This window comes from Macaca fascicularis, chromosome 5, assembly GCF_037993035.2.
Source record: "Macaca fascicularis isolate 582-1 chromosome 5, T2T-MFA8v1.1".
Lineage (NCBI taxonomy): Eukaryota > Metazoa > Chordata > Mammalia > Primates > Cercopithecidae > Macaca > Macaca fascicularis.
The window spans coordinates 32,981,081-32,995,767 of NC_088379.1; positions in this window are offsets into that span (position 1 = coordinate 32,981,081).

Here is a 14,687-nt window from a genome sequence, read left to right on the forward strand (position 1 = left end):
CAGTGTTCTTTCTCTGATGCAATAGATTTCTATTTTTTTTTTCTTCCCTCCTGTACATTTTATTTCCTACCCAGTATAGGTTTCTGGTGCATAGATGTTTCTCAAAATTATTTATTGAATGAATAATAAAATTAAATAACGATGATCAGTTGAATGTGTTGCATCATATTTTATGGAGGGGGCTCTAAGAAGACAGAAAAAAAATAGCACACTAACGAGGATCTATATTATTTATGTCATGTCTTTGCTCAGCATATTCCTTACCAGTATCTGTAGGAAGTGGACAGCTCTTTGTGTGTGTGTGTGTGTGTGTGAGAGAGACAGAGAGAGACGGAGTCTCGCTCTGTTACCCAGGCTGGAGTACAGTGGCCGATTTCAACTCACTGCAACCTCTGCCTCCCAGACTCAAGCAGTTCTCTTGCCTCAGCCTCCCAAGTAGCTGGGACTACAGGCGCGCGCCACGACTCCCTGCTAATTTTTTTGTATTTTTAATGGAGACGGGTTTTCACCCTATTGCTCAGGCTGGTTTTGAACTCCTGAGCTCAGGCAATCCGCCCACCTCAGCCTCCCAAAGTGCTAGGATTACAGGCATGAGCCACTGTGCCCAGCAGAAGTGGACAATTCTTAAATAAAAGAATAATATGTTTTATGAATATTCTCCACGTGTGTCTGTATTTTTGAGCAGGCCCACAAACATACATGTTTTCATTTGAGCTCTGTACTTTCTAGGCCCTAATAGTCTTCCCCTTTCCCCACGTTTTCCCCAACTTACTGGGAAAAAATGAAGCAGCTGGGCCAGAGACATCTCTGGTTTCTTCTAGCTATCGCATCCCTATGATTCTCATATGCTATACTTCCAATTACACTGCTTGATGCTAATTAAGAATGAGAATAGAATAAATGCCACCAGCTGAATCCAGACGTCCTTCTATTAAACTTAGTGAGTTCTTCCGGGCTGGGCGTTTAGATATTTCCCCTAATTAAGATTCATTGGCACTCACATCCTGTCATATGTACTTTACCATCAGTTCCATAAAAATAACCCCAGAGAGTAGATCAGAAAATACCTGTCTTCTCTAAAGTACTCATAATCACAAGACTTTTTTTTTTTTTTTTTTTTTTTCCTGCAGTGCCACAGCTTCCTAAGAACCTGTGGTTTGGCAGATGGTGTGATGCAGCGTGAAATTTGGCATGCTATGTCTATTAGCCTGTGGTAACCCTTAGGCATTTTATTTCTGCAGGAAACAATGATGATGGCAAAGACAACATGTGGTGACCCACAGGAACATAATCATGTTAACTCCTGACTCTGCAAAAAGTTAGCACATGGCGTTGTTATTAGCATCTTCTAAGAAACCGACGTTGATTAAATAGACATTTGTTTGACTGCGTTAGATTGCTTCTGGTTGGTTTGTTCTTTCTTCCATTAAATTTACCAAAGAATGTACTAGCGTAGTGTGAAATTGGAAGTCTGGTAACTGATCAGCATCACCTCTGCTGCTGCATACACTAATAACTTCAACTCATATTTGCTAGTTTTTAAATTCTCCCATGCATTCCGAAGACCTTAAATTCTAATATATTTCTATCAATGCTCTATGGCATTATATCTCATTTCAAGTGAAATAATAAGTATTAAGAAAGCTAACTCAAATGGCTTATATTTGTGGCAAAAAATGATGAATATTGTAGAAATAGAGATGTGTAAATGTGAATAAGAAAATAAGCAATTATTTCTTTTCTATCTTGAAAAATGAACGAAAAATTAAGGTGAATCAAAGCAAGGTTCATAAAAATATGAGCCTATGTTTAAAGACACAATTCAACATTTTTATTGCCTTCATTTTTTTGTTACAAGAAAGGACACACAATCTCCCTCTTTTTCAGGACAAAGACCTATAAAATAAAATATTAACTATTAAGTTTAAGACTTTTAAGAGAAAGACAGAAAAAAATCACAATATATAATGAATTTCTATGTTACCCTGTCTTCCCCATGAGAGGATTACCTATTTTTCTCTCCTTCTGTGGCAATTTTTGTCACATCTTTAGAAAGAAGCTACTACAAAGTGCTTTTTTCCGCGTAGTATTCCAGTGAGAAAATTGAAAACTAAATAAATCAGTTGAAATAATTTTTATTCCTTGAGCTGATCTTTATTCAGTCCATGGAGGAATAGGTGAACTTGTTTAAATCTGTACTAAGAATGCCAACAATTTTTATTACCACAGGTGAAGGGAGGGCTTCTGAATCCAAAGCTCCAGAGAGGGATGGGAAAGTCCTAACACAGTCTCCACAGTGTGCTTGAAGAAGATTTTGACCTTCAGTAGTCACTAAATCTAACAAGTGTGAAGCAATATCTCATCATAGTTTTAATTTACACTTCCCTGATGATTAGTGATGCTATGTTTTCACACACCTGTTGGCCATTTGAATGTCTTCTTTTGTGAAATGCCTATTAAGTTCCTTTGCTCATTTTAAAATCAGGTTATTTGTGTTTTTTGCTATTAAGTTGAATTCTCTATATATTTTGAATATTAATCCCTTAAAAGATATGGGGTGCAAATGTTCTCCTGTTTCCTAGATTGTGTCTTCACTTTTTTGATTGTTTCCTTTGCTGTGTAGAAGCTTTTAGTTTGCTATAATCCCACTTGTCTGTTTTTGCTTTTGTTGCCTATGCTTTTTTGTCATATCCAAAAAACCCATTGCCTAGACCAATGTCATGGAGCATTTCCTCTGTGTTTTCTTCCAGTAGTTTTCTAGTTTTGGTTCTTGCATTTAAGTCTGTACTTAATTTTGAGTTTGCTTTTGTGTGTGATGTGAGATGAGGGACTAATTTCATTCTTCTGCCTGTGATATCGAGTTTACCCAATATCATTTATTGAAGAGACTATCCTTTCCCCATAGTGTGTTCTTGCCATCTTTGTCAACAATTAGCAGACTTTAAATATATGAATTTTTGTAGGTTCTGGATATTAGCCCTTTGTCATATGAGTAGATTGCAAAAATTTTCTCCCATTCTGTAGGTTGCCTGTTCACTCTGATGGTAGTTTCTTTTGCTGTGCAGAAGCTCTTTAGTTTAATTAGATCCCATTTGTCAATTTTGGCTTTTGCTGCTGTTGCTTTTGGTGTTTTAGACATGAAGTCTTTGCCCATGCCTATGTCCTGAATGGTACTACCTAGGATTTCCTCTAGGGTTTTTATGGTATTAGGTCTAACATTTAAGTCTCTAATCCATCTTGAATTAATTTTCGTATAAGGAGTAAGGAAAGGATCCAGTTTCAGCTTTCTACTTATGGCTAGCCAATTTTCCCAGCACCATTTATTAAATAGGGAATCCTTTCCCCATTTCTTGTTTCTCTCAGGTTTGTCAAAGATCAGATGGCTGTAGATGTGTGGTATTATTTCTGAGGACTCTGTTCTGTTCCATTGGACGAGTTGACGGGTGCTGACGAGTTGATGCGTGCAGCACAGCAACATGGCACAAGCATACATATGTAACAAACCTGCACGTTATGCACATGTACCCTAGAACTTAAAGTATAATAATAATAAATAATAAATAATAAATAAATAAAAATAAAAAAATAAATACATGAATTTTGTTCTGGGCTTTCTACTCTGTCCCATTGTTCTGTCTCTCTGTTTTTTTATGCCAGTACCATCCTGTGTTGATCACTATAGCTTTGTAGTGTATATTGACACCAAGTGCCATGATGTCTCCAGACTTGTTCTTTTTGCTCAAGATTACTTTGTCTATTTGGAGTCTTTTGTGGCTTCACACACACACACACACACACACACACACACACACACACAAAATTTTTTTTGTTCTATTTCTGTGAAAAATGTCATTGGAATTTTGATGAGGAGTGCATGAAATCTGTAGGTCACTTTGGGTCATAAAATTTTAACAATATTAATTCTTCCAACCCTTAAACATGAATATCTTTAAATTTATTTACAGCTTCTTTAATTTCTTTATTCATATAGAGAAATGAAAACGCTGGCACACTGTTGTAAGAATGTACATTATTACAGCCACTGTGAAAAACAGTATGCAGGTTTTGGCTGGGTGCAGTGGCTCACGCCTGTAATCCCAGCACTTTGTTGTGTGAGGCGGGCAGATCATCTGAGGTCAGGAGTTCAAAACCAGCCTGGCCAACATGGTGAAAGCTCGTCTCTACTAAAAGTAAAAAAATTAGCCGGGTTTGGTGGCAGGTGCCTGTAATCCCAGCTACTAGGGAGGCTGAGGCAGGAGAGTCACTTGAAACCAGGAGGTGGAGGTTGCAGTGAGCCAAGGTCGTACCAGTGCAGTCCAGCCTCAGTGACAGAGTGCAACTCTGTCTGGAAGGACAGAGGGAAGGAAGGAAGGAAGGAAGGAAGGAAGGAAGGAAGGAAGGAAGGAAGGAAGGAAGGAAGGAAGGAAGGAGAGGGAGAGAGAGAGAGAGAGAGAGAAAGAGAAAGAAAAAGAAAGAAAGAAAGAAAGAAAGAAAGAAAGAAAGAAAGAAAGAAAGAAAGAAAGAGAAAAAGAAAGGAAGGAAGGAAGGAAGGAAGGAAGGAAGGAAGGAAGGAAGGAAGGAAGGAAGGAAGGAAGGAAGGAAGGGAGAGAAAGAAAGCAAGAAAGTTTATTTAAAACAATACAAAATATGGTAGAGGACAGAAAATAATACGGAACTTTTAGTTAACAGGTGTGAAGTTACAGCTATAGCAGAAACATAAGTTCTCTAGTGTTCTATGGCACTGCAGGGTGAATATGATTAATAATAATTTATATTTTTTAAAAAGCTAGAAGACAGGATTTTGAAATTTCACAGCACACAGAAATTATAAATGTTTGAGGTGGTAAATATCCTAATTACTCTGATTTGATTATTACATATTATATACAAGTATTGAACTATCACTCTGTATTCCATAGATATGTACAACTGTTTCATATGAACTAAAACTAAAAAGAAAAACCATTAAAATAGAACTGCCACATGATTCTGCAATCTCACTTCTGGGTATATGTCCAAAAGAAATGCAATCAGTATGTTGAAGAAATACCTGCACTCCCACGTTCATCACAGCATTATTCACACTAGCCAAGATATGGAATCAACCTGTGTTCATCAATAAATGAATGGATAAAGAAAATGTGGTATATGCTCATTAGAGTGCTTTTTAGCCTTAAAAAACAAGGAAATCTTGGCCAGGTGTGGTAGCTCAAACCTGTAATTCCAGCACTTTGGGAGGCAGAGGCAGGCAGATCACCTGAGGTCAGGAGTTCGAGACCAGCCTGGCCAACATGGTGAAACCTCGTGTCTACTAAAAATACAAAAATTAGCTAGTGTGGTGGAGCATGCTTGTAATCCCAGCTACTCGGGAGACTGAGGCAAGAGAATTGCTTGAACCTGGGAGGCGGAGGTTGCAGTGAGCCAAGACTGCACTACTGCGCTCCAACCTGGGCAACAAAACAAAAGAAGGAAATCTTGTCATTTGTGACAACATGGATAAACCTGGAGGACATTATGTTAAGTGAAATAAAGCAGACACAGGAAGACAAAAGGCACATGATTTCACTTGCATGAGAAGTCTCAAAAAGTTGAACTCATAGAAACAGAGAGTAGAATGGTGGTTACCAGGAGCTGAGATAGGAGGGAATGAGAGGTTTGACTAGATGTTGCTCAAAGGATAAAAAATTTCAGTTAGATAAAATGAAAAATTCCACAGATGTACTGTACAGCATGGTGACTACAGTTAATAGCAGTGTGTTGTAGTCTAAAAATCTCCATGAGAGTAGATTTCCAATAATCTTATCACCAAAAAATGTAACTTTGTTAGGAAATAAATACATGAATTAGCTCAATGTATATATATATATTTCAAAACGTCATGTTGTATACAATAAATTTAAACAATTTTGTCAATTAAATTTTTAATTAAAAAATAGGTCTAAATTGTAAATCAGTAAAATTTATATAGGAACAGATTTTATGTTCATAATAGAGAGCTTCTTATAGTTGAAAATATTTACAAACAATTATCAGCAAATATGTTGTTAAACACGGTATAAAATAACATCCATGAAAACTTTAAAGTGAAATGGCCAATCTCTATCAAATATAAGAAGAATTTAAGGAAACAAAGATCATATTTTAAATATTTATTCCCAGTCTACTTTAGTTTTGTGAATCTGTGACTTTTTCTTTAATACATAGTTAGAATATATTGACTATCTCTCTGCATTCTGTATCTTGAATATATAGAATATCAAAATAGGCTTGGAGTCTATTTTTACATGTTTCAAACAAGAAAATATCCTTTCATATGGCCTCCTAGCAGCTGGACCTTGGGCACAATCACACTAGTAGTAGCTTTGGCCACAGATTCAAGGTGAGAAAATGTGAAGTTGCATTCACCAGTCCAATAAAAAAGACATGGGGCTCTTCTAACCTTTATTAATTCCAGCACTGACTTTTATTTCTATGCCATGATGGTCACTTGCTATGGAAGCCTGAAAAATTTAACAGATATTTAAGTCTTAATTAGTTTTTATTCAGAATCCCCAAACTAAAAAGAATATGCTCTGTAGCCTCTTACCAAGGACCCCGTTGTACAAGGGCCTCTTGCCAGACAGATGTCTTAGAAAGACATTTAGCCTGAAAGCCACATGGTTGCCACAAAATGTGTTATTTCTTTGGTCTCTTATATCTAATAATCCTTTACTATTTTGAATTCTTTTTTTTTAATTCTTGTATCTTTTAAGTAGAAGGCTTTTAGAAGTGTGTCATGGAGACGGACACCCAGACTTACCTCCTGAGCATCTATGGAAAATGAAGAGTTGGCTTTTATTAGTTCTCAAGTGAGCTAACTCTAACCAAGCATAGGCTCCTACTTAAGGTATTCCATTTTTAGAGAATCCTGAAAAGATAGGAGTCCTTCAAACTATCTGGGATGAAGGAAATCTTTGGAGTCTCAAGGAATGGCAGAGGGAGAATAAGGATGGCACCTGAATGTGGTGTAGAGGTTCCAGGGACCAGTTTCTCAGGGTCCTGAGAAGACCACTGATCTGCATGATTGCACGATTCTTCTGGGGCGATTCCCACCCAGGACAGCTCCTTCACTTTTTTCTTTTTCCTTTTTTTTTTTTAATCAGATGTTTCTCTATTATTCAGTCTGGAGTAAAGTGACAGGATTGCAGCTTCAGCCTCGTGGGCTCAAGCTATCATCTCCCACTAGCCTCCTGAGTAGCTGGGGTTACAAGTGCACACCACCATGCCTAGCTAATTTTTTAAAATGTTTTGTAGATATGGGGGTGGGTGGTGTCTCACTATACTGCCAGACTGGTCTCAAACTCCTGGCCCCAAGCAATCCTTCTGCCTTAGACTTCCAGTGGTGGGATTACAAGCTTGAGCCATCACGTCTGGCCAACTTCATTATTCTATGATCTTTCTGTTGTCCTTTCAAGACATTTCTTTTCTTCTTAAGTTAATGAGAAAATATTTCTTTGCTTTACAATGAGGAATATTAATGAGTATATTATTATGAAGCAACGTTAAATAGGTCAATAGAGTACAAAGTCCAAAAAATCTTATTTATACTATTCTAAAAGGTAGATTTGTTATGGCTAGAAATGGGATGGTAAAAAGAGGTGTTCTGTAGCTTAGCAGAGAGTGAGAAAAGTATCAAAAACAAGAGACTCATCACATATATATTTAGAAAAGGACTGCTTGTAACATCTATTAATTCACAAGAAGACTTAAAAAGAGATTTTAGTCAGTGTCTTCTACTTAAGAAGGGAGTTTGATGGAAAGAAGTATGATTCTATAATTAATGCCAGATCTGTTATGTTTCCATCCTATATTTTGTGTGAAACCTTGGGAACAAATTCTGACTGCTAAAGCAGTATTGATTTTAAACTTGACTCACCAACTTCACAGGGGTTAGTACAGATGTGAAAAATCTTGAATTATAAGCTTCCTGCATGCATGAGACTTGTTTTTATTTCGTTGCTCTGGTATTATTGGTTTTATTATGCAAAGAGAAAGTAGGCAGGGAGTTTATGGTCGGGAGATTCCTAGTCAGGAGGTTCATAGTCAGGAGATTTGACTAGGTCACAAGAAATGACAGAATTGAAGCATTTGAGCCTGTGAATAAGAACGTGTGTGCTCTATGTTTTCCACATTCATTTTACTCAGCATTGCACTGTCACATTGCTCAAGAACAATTCAGTAGGTCAGAAATATTGGATTCCAAAGCTGTTAATGGTTTATTTACCATTTTTTGCCTTTGCAATTTCTGTAATAAAATTATATCCCAGATAACTGAAGGGAAAACCGGGTTCAAGACTATAGGACATATGGTTCATTTAACATAAAATTATTCAAAATAATGAATTAGCAAATCCTCTTGTGCTTATAATAAGCAAATGTAAGTTTTACCTTGTCTACGGTAAAATAAATATCTAAACATTAAGTGCAAAACCAACCTAGGCAGCAGGAAAAGGAAATTAGTTATGTTGTTTTTATAATAAGGATTGTAAAACCAATATCTTAGTGAAATTCTCAGAAAGCTTGATTTAAAAATTAATCAAAATTCTGGATTTTTTTTTAAGTTTCATTTGGTCTATTTATCAGTGGTTCGAGGTCTTAGTTCTGCAGCGACATCTTATGGAGTTGGTTAGCTTTCACAACCATTTAATAATGTCTGGCAGAATTGATCATTGTTCTAACAGATTTGATGCAAATAGGATCCCTGCCTGTGCTTTGAATGTGGAAGTAATTAAACTGATGCTATGAGGACTTTTATTTTTTTCTCTGTTGTTGCTTATCTAAAATTTCCTTATCATAGCAACTGTATAATTTTTAAGACACTCCAAAATATGTACTGAGATCTGAAATTCTCACTACATATTCCAAGTTAGGATAGAAAGGGAGAAGGAAGCTGTTGAATAGTGAAATAAGACAGCAGTAAAAGATCACAGTACAGCTGGTGTTTGTTGGCAAGAGTTTCCACTTAAAAATTTGCAGCAGTGCAAATGCCTCTATTATTATTGGCGCTTTTCACTGTTCGTGATCACCAGGAGTGAAGAAAGAAAAGAAAAAAAAGAAAAGAAAATTGAATTCTTTGAAACTCAGAGAAGTAAACTGTGAATTTTTTTTAGTGCCTAAATTTACCCTTTTCTTCTTCTGATTGTGTTCTTTTGACAGAACACATTGCATTAAACTCTACAAAGAAAAAAAGTGACTCTGTTTTCATATTTTTATGATTGGAGTCACATTCTTAAGATCTGTAATGTAGATTACAGCACCATTTTATTATCTGCTAGAAGAAACATAGCTAATCATCTCTAAATTAGTATGCTACATTTTATTTTGCTTCCTTTTACTAGTGTGGAATATTCTAATGACAAAAAATTTCCTTGAAGGCAAAAGCGTTGCACACAGTAGGATTTCACTCAGTTTTTGCATATGTTGTCCATTGCAGAACACAAACTGCTGTTAAGTAATTTCTCCCAAGTAAAGAGGAAAAATAAAAACTATGTGACACTAAAAACCCTGTTAATCCTGATCAATCAGTGAATGAAACACTAATTGTGCCAAATAACACGTTCTACCTGAACGAGAAGAGGAAATTGCAGTATGTTTCTATGAATACATAGCAGCTCTTCTATGCCATTATTATCACCAGTGAGTAAAGATCATGGTAAATCATTGTCTAATATCTTGTGATCTTGCTCACATATAAAAATTGCCAAGGCACTTCATTAATTATGATTGCATCTTAAGGACTCTGGACATTTTCATGAGTGCCACAGGACTTCTAGAAAATAATTGCATCTTTTGAGAACCATGTGCCAGTGACAAGACAAAGCTCAGGTTATATATTCCAGAGATTCTCTGGCAAATGAGCATTGCATGCCTTAATTTTCTAAGCCCATCAGTTAGAAAAGGCTAACCCTATGACTTAAAATTGCAGGCTGCATGATTGGAAACTTAGATAACAATATATTTTAAAGAATTATTTGTGCCTCACGCATGCCCAACAAGGTTGGATGATTTTAATTGAATATTGGTAGATTTGCTAGAAACAGAAAAATAAGAAGTTAAATTTTTTTATTAATGGTGTGAAATATGATGACTTTTATTTCTGTTATGTGATCTAGAGGTAGCAATCACTCATCCAAATAAGTATAGAAAGCAGTTGGCAATGTGAAACTGAATATAGGAGAAATGCGAGACAACAGTTACACAGATTTGAAGAAGAGTGTTAGATGAAATGCACTGTGGTAAATTCTTGAAAGGTATATTATAGAAGTTCATAAACACTTCATATCCCAAATAGTGGATTATTCCAGACATGGAAATTTTTGTCAAGATGCTACACTCATCTCCTTTGTAATAGTATCACACTGCTAGCTGATTAGTTTGAGATACACTTTTTCAAACTTGAGTGTGATTCAGTTTGTTACCATGAGGAACGCTAACTCAGTCCCGAAATACAATGGTAACTACTGGCAGGAATGTCAGAGACATTTGAATAAGAGTGACTCTATCTTGAATAGGGGTTGAGTAAAATGAGGCTAAAACCTACTGGGCTGCATTTCCAGGAGGTTAGGTATTTTAAGTCACAGAATGAGATAGAAAGTCAGTACAAGATACAGGTCACAAACACCTTGCTGATAAAACAGCCTGCATTAAAGAAGCTGGCCAAAACCTACCAAAATCAAGATGGTGATGAAAGTGACCTCTGGTCATCCTCACTACTCATTATATGCTAATTATAATATATTAGCATGACAAAAGACCCTGCCACCAGAGCCATGACAGTTTACAAATGCCATGGCAATGTCTGGAAGCTACCCTATATTGTCTAAAAGGGGGTGGAACCCTCAGTTCTGGGAAATGGTCACCCCTTTCCTGGAAAACTCATGAATAATTCACCCCTCATTTAGGATATAATCAAGAAATAACTATAAGTATACTCAGTTGAGCAGCCCGTGCCACTGCTTTGCCTATGGAGTAGCCATTCTTTATTCCTTTATGTTCCTAATAAACTTGAATTCTCTCTTGTGCCAGGTCCGGGAACCTACTCCTGAGGTCTGGATCAGGACCCCTTTCTGGTAATAAGAATAGAAGATCATAAATACTTCATAGACAAGGTAACTTCTCAGGTCAGAATATGAAGCTACTCTACACATAGAGGGTAACTAATAGCAACATTAGCATATGTCATCAATGGGATACCAATATAAGCATGCAGACCTTCGAGGCCTATAGATGTTTAAAGATTTTAAAATATAAAGTAATTTATTCCATGTAAGTATGTAATTACGGATAACTGGAATTTAGTTCCCTACCACTATAAAAATTACAGAAAAAGATAAATATGATTAAGAGAGCAGATAGAAAATCTATTTTTAAAAATAACCAACTTGAAGAAAAACAAGGTTTTACCACTAGCTTCCTTTTAGGGTATAGGTAGATTGAGAGTTTCAGCTTCATCTATTTTTTGAGAAGTGATATAAGATTGAATCAACCGGAGGAAGATGACAGCTTTTTCTATGCCAAAATATTTTTTAAAGCGAATAGGAAGACAACTGGAAGCAATACACATAAACTGCTGGGTTCCAACATTCTGTTTCTAATTGGCTAATTTCATATTAGCAGTTTTACATCTTTTCTTTTGATGTGAATCATCATGGGGAAAGAAAACAAGGCAAATGATTTCCTGGCTGAGAAAAACATCTTTGCTTCATTACATAATTTTAATTTGTTCTGGTTTCTATTCTGAACACTGAGAACTCAATAGAAAAAAATGTTGCTTTTCAACATATAACTATATGCCTTTACATAACTATGTACGTTTAATATGTTAAAAAGCCAACTTCCACACCATCCCATTGTTTGTCACATTCTGCTTCCCAAGTCTTTCAAAATTAAAGTCTGTGATGCCTGTTAAAGGCAGATTTGGTCCCATCAATTATTGAGATAGTATTTTCCAGGAAAACATAATGTATCAGTAAGCACAGCCTCACTTGAGTAGGGCCTAGAGATAGTCATGCAGCCGAAGTCATACTATTTACCTAATTAGATTGGGGTAAGCCACAAGTACTTGTGAAGTGGCTGATACTAAAATATTAACACAAGCTCTAATAAGAGCTGTCATTTAATACATATTTACAATATATAAAAACTCACAGAACATTTTTCTTACTGACAGGGCTGGGAGAACAAAAAATTAAAGTGCTAATCCAGTTATGAAGAAAACTCCTCGGTAGCAGCTAAAATTTTAAGTTGGTCTCAGAAGGCCTACTCACTGGGAATAAGGGAAAACTGGAAATAGATCGGTCCTCACAGACACTAAACCTCCAGTTCCAATTATTTAATCCCTTACTTGATTAGAGTGATCATTGCCCTTAGGCTAACACCCTGGCAAAGCAAACTTAATTACACTTCTGAGGAATATCTCATACAAAACTTCAAATTATCTCTAAAATTTTATATCTCCAATGATTGTCACTCAGCAAAACAAAACAAAATAATAGAAAAACTAACCAAGCATATGAGGAGATCAAATCACATCACCACAAAGAGAAAACACAGGTAAGACAAAGAGTCACATTAAGATCCAGATAATGGCAATAAGGATCATGAACTTTGAATCAGGTCATCTCTATGGCTGCACATATATCAACAGGTTAGAGTAAAAACTTTCATGGAGAACTGGAAGCATTAAAAAGAAGCAAATGAAAATTTTATTGTGAAAAATAATATGTAAAACCTTGAAAGAAGAGCTCAAAAGATGGTGTAATAGCAGATTACACTTAGTTGAGGATAGAATTAGTTGCTCTACAGGTCAAAAGAAAATATTCAGATTGAATTACAGAGAGAAAAAAAGAATGAAATACTGAAACAGTATCATACATATCAAAAAATATAATACTAAAAATAAAAAAGTATGACTCCTAAAACATTTCATTGATATTTTACTAGACATTATAGCCAGTACCATAAAATTAAAAAAAAAAAAAAATTAAAGAAAAAGTTATAAAACTGTAATTTTCACATATGACATATTTCATAGAAAATACAAACAACCTATAAGAAAAATGTTAAGCTTAACACATACATTATAAAAGATATTAGTTGCAAGGCCAATTAAAAAAAAGGCATAAAAAATTTAAAATGTAATTTAAAATAGATGACTTTTAAATATCATAAAACACCAAATATCTAGGCACAAATGTAACCAACCGTAAACACACAATACTTCTATATTTCTATGGAAAAAATTTAAAATAGTATTGAGATAATTTTAAACGTGCATAAGTTGAAAGATACAATAGAATCATAGACTGAATACTCATTTTTCAAAGACATCAATTTTTCACAATCTGATCTATGACTTTAGTGTAATCTTAAAATTTCTTGTTATTTTAACACAAAAATCAACATTGATTCAAATTTTATGTAAAAATATAAAGTGTAACAGAGCAGGATATACTGAAAAAAGAATGAAGTGTGAGGACTTAATCTGCTAGATCTCAAGTTTTTACAGATATACACCCTAAAGCAAGTTTCTCAACCATGTCATGATGGATATTTTGGGGAGAATTTTGTGGATTGCTTTGGGGGGCTGTCTTATGACTGGAGGATGTTTCTCCACAGCCCTGTTCTCTACTCACTTATGCATCCACAGTAACCACTCTTTACAGTTGTAACATACATAAATGTCAACAGATGTCAAATGTCTTCTGAGGCAGGGGAGGAATCACCCCCGTTGAGAATCAGTAGAAAACTTCATGCCTGTATGTAACAAAAACCATGTAAAAGAACATTCATAAATTAATGTTTGTATTAGCCAAAAGCATAAACAATCCAAATACTTATAAACAATAGAGGAATCAAATAATTAGTATATTATTATAACTGTATTCAGAGTCACAGGGGAGATTAGAAGCCTTCTTAGCAGAGGAGAGAGTACAGTGTCCTGGTCACCAGCAAGCACTTTGGTGCTAAACAGTTTGACTTCATATTCCATGCACACTCTTTCTCACTGTATGTCTATGAATATGATCATTTTCTCAGTGTCTTCATCTTAAAAACATGAGTAGTGTTTTCACAGACAGGTGCTCATATACAATTAAATTACATAATGTGAACAAAGAACAAGACTTTCGAATAAGCATTGTCAATAAAAGTTAATTCTACTTCCCAAAATTCAGAACTGCCATTACTGAGTAACAGTTGAATATTAATCAAGCAAACATCACACGAACATTGGACACTTAACTTTTACAATCCTGTGAGATAAGCAGTGTCATCCCCACATTATGCATAGTGAGACTGATACTCAAAAATACTAAGTAATTTTTCAAGAGTATAAAGATGATAAGTGGCAGAGGCAAGTTTTGAAACTAAGCTTATTATACTATAGCTAGGAAACTTTTCAATATGCCCCACTGCCCTACCTGGTAGGAATGAGCTCATAATAAGATAGAAAAATATGAAAAGCAGTTTTTCTCGAGGTGATTATATTATTGTTTTATCTACCATGAGCAAAAAAAGATATTAGTCAGCGATGTCATTTGATTTTGAAGAAGAAAGAGAATGGAAAAAGGCTATAAACATAAAGATTATTAATTTGTAATCCATTTCAGATATGATCCTAGGATATATATATATATATATAAACTTAC